Below are 3,775 nucleotides of genomic sequence, written 5' to 3' on the forward strand. Positions count from 1 at the left end.
CCATAGGGAGGGCCGGTTACCTGAATGGTGTACTTATCGGTATATGGAAATGAAAGTAAGTACACCAAATGACAAGGTCGATCCTCATAGGCGAGGGTCTGTAAAGGGACTTCCTCCACATCGGGGGACAAAAGTTAAGTGAAAATGTTTTAACCGTTGACCATTAACTTGAAAGATGCTGTTGTCCTTGGGATTTACCAAGGTAATTGCCCGTAAAGGGTGACTTGATAACGAGAAAAGGACCCGGACCAGCGGGTTTTAGTTTCCACAGGAAAATATGTAGGCGGGGAGTTGTAAAAGCAAAACCTTTTGTCCGACCACAAACTCTTTCACGCCAAGATATGCTTATCATGAACCGTTTCATGTTGGCTTTATAATCCTTAGCGAGATCGTAAGAATCGCTCTACAGTTTCTTCAAGCTCATTTAATTGTAACTTGCGTTTGGCCCCGCCTCATCAATATTGAAGTTAAGGCTTTTTATAGCCCACGAGCCGCGGTGCTCTAATTCACGGGCAAATGACATGGTTTCCCAAATACAAGTCTAAAGGGAGACATACCTATAGGAGTTTTGAAAGCAGTTCTATATGCCCATAAGGCATCCGATAGGCAGCTTGACCCGATCTTTCCTATCGGGGTTTCTTGTTGTTTCTAAAATCTTTTTGATTTCCCTATTAGAAACTTCTACTTGTCCGCTAGTTTGTGGATGATAAGGAGTTGCTATTTTGTGTGTAACTCCGTACTTTTTAACTAGGGATGCAACAACTCTGTTTTGCAAAATGTGTTCCACCATCACTAATGATGGCTTTAGGAATGCCAAACCGACCGAGAAAATATATTCTTTAATAAAAATACAGCGGTCTTATGGTCATTGCTCTGGCAAGCTAGGGCCTCTATCCATTTAGACACATAGTCCGCGGCAACTAGAATATAAATATAACCGTGGGAAATAGGGGAAAGGGCCCATGAAATCAATACCCCAAACATCAAAAATTTCTACTATTAAGATTGGATTTAATGGCATCATATTAAGCCGTGATTAAGCCCGAGTTGTTGGCAGCGAATACCGTCTTGCAATGCACTTGGGCATCCTTAAAAGGGTAGGCCAATAAAATCCACATTGAAGAACTTTAGCGGCTGTTTTCATTCCACTAAAGTGGCCACCACACTCTTTGTCATGGCGAGCGATAGAACTTCATTATATTCCCCTTTGGGGAATGCAGCGACGAATAATCGATCCGCCTGATACTTAAAAGGTAGGGCTCATCCCAATAGTATAACTTGACTCGGCCAAGAACTTCTTCACGTTCATTTCTTGACCAATTATAAGGCATAACATCAGCGCTAAATAATTTCACGATGTCCATACCATGGTGATGAAAAAATAGCATCTGATGCTCATCGGGAAAAGAGTCGGTATGGACTCGAGAATCACTACTATCGTCATTTGTAAGTCTAGATAAGTGGTGGCGGCTTCGTTTTTCGACCCCTCTTTTTGTCCTTTATTTCTAATGTGAATTCTTGCGGGAGAAGAATCCATCGGATTAATCTCGCTTAGCATCCTTTCTTTGCAAGAAGGTACCTAAAGAAATTGCATGGTCGTGTAAACTAAAGTTTTAGAACCAACCAAATAAGGGCCGAAACTTATCTAAAGCATAAATGACAGACTAAAATTCTTTTTCAGTAGTTGTATAATTCCGTTGGCGTCGTTTAATGTTTTACTAGCATAATAAATAACCGTGGACTTATTATCTATTTTACGTCCCAAAGGCGGCACCAAGCTGCATAGTCACTAGCATCACACATGAGTTCAAAAGTTTAGACCAATCGGGGAGGCTGTATAATAGGTGCGATGGTTAGAGGCGGCTTTTAAGGTTTCAAAAGCACTGTTTCTGATTAAAATTAAAATCAAAGATTGCATCCTTCAAAAAGCAAGTTAGTTAAAGGCCTAGCTATTTTTGAAAAATCTTTAATGAACCGCCTATAAAACCACTGCATGGCCTAGAAAGGCTCTAATCTCCGCGGACGATCCGTGGTTTTTAGGTAGAATTAAGCTATCTTATCTAGTTTGGCTTTATCTACTTGATGCCATCACTAGATACAATATGACCTAATACTATGCCCTTTTTGACCATGAAATGACACTTTTCCCAATTTAAAAGCGAGGCTCTTTTCTTCACACCGTGTCAAAACCTTAGGCGGGTTAGACAAGCGATCGTGAAGGAGTCTCCATAGATAGAAAAATCATCCATGAAAACTTCCATAAAAGCTCTACCATGTCACTAAATATATGAAGCATACACATTTGGAAGGTACGGGGAGCATTACAAAGGCCAAAAGGCATTAGTTTATAGGCATATGTTCGAAGGGACATGTGAAGGTTATCTTTTCTTGGTCATCAATATCAATAATAATCTGAAAATAGCGGAGTAGCCATCCGGGAAACAATAAAAGGCATGACCAGCTAGGCGTTCTAGCATCGATCTATAAATGGTAAGGGAAAGTGATCCTTTAGTGTCATAGCATTTAAGCGTCGTAATCAATCTGATTCTCCATTTCATAGGACCTTGGTGACAACATAGTCACCGCTTCCGTTATGTACCATGGTAATTCCGATTTCTTAGGAACTACATGAATGGGACTTACCCATTAAGCTATCGGGAGATTGGGTATATAATACCGCATCGAGTGTCATAAGACTTCTTCCCTAACCACCTCTTTTCATGGCGGGGTTCAAGCGGGCGAGGTTAGCGAAAGTCTTTGCGTTATCCTCAAATGGATCACGATGAGTCGCGGACATTAGGGTCAATGCCCTTAATGTCGACTAAGGACCAACCAATCGCGCAGACCGATGTTCCCTAATCACCCTTATTAAAGATGTCTCTTCATCTTTAGTTAGCGAAAGATATAATTATCGGGTGACTACCATCGGATCAAGTTGAATATATTTTAACTCAGGGGAAGAGGTTTAAGCGGGTGTGGGCCGGAATGTCCATTGATGTTTCATAAGTGTCCTTATCTTGCGTAATGAAAACTTGCTTAGGTAGCAAGTCTTCATAATCGATATATGGAGCAACCGGCGGATTCTTGGTGTGGATTCGGGATGGTGTTGACCTCCTCTAAGTAGGAGTCATTCACAAAATCGAAGTTCCAAAAGAAAGGAATTTGTACATATTGTTTTCGGAAGCGTGTTGTTAAAATAATCTTGAGCTAAACTCTCGATCATGCTAACCTCCCCATCTATAGAAGCGAATCACGTAAGCTGTTTCATCATTTTAAAACATTTACCTCGGCGGAAAGATGGCCAAAAGATAAGGACATCTTTCCATCGCGACAATTTATAAAGCGCGGCGGCGGTTGCCAAGAAGAAATCTAAGATGATCGATCTGCGAGTCATTAGCGACTTACGTATCGAGGATAACAAAATCAGCGGGATAGTAGAAATCCACGAACCTTAACAAAACCGTTTTCCACTACACCTTTAGGATACTTAATTGACTTTGTCGCTAATTGCAGCGTTATTTTTGTAGGTTGCATTTCCTGTAGACCTATTTGTTTATACAAATATCACGGGGAGTAAGTTAACACTTTCGCCCCGGTCTAATAAAGCGGTTAACGTCGTGTAGGAATCTCTAAGGTGCATTTGTGATGGGGCGACCGGGGGTCCTTGTACTTAACAATTCCATTATTTTTAGGATAAAGTTGGGAGCTGTTCGGTTAAAAGGAGTCTTTGGGTATGTTAGTCTTCGCCTAGTAGTGCACAACTCTTTAAGAAACT

Source organism: Coptis chinensis, chromosome 4, assembly GCF_015680905.1.
Source record: "Coptis chinensis isolate HL-2020 chromosome 4, ASM1568090v1, whole genome shotgun sequence".
NCBI lineage: Eukaryota > Viridiplantae > Streptophyta > Magnoliopsida > Ranunculales > Ranunculaceae > Coptis > Coptis chinensis.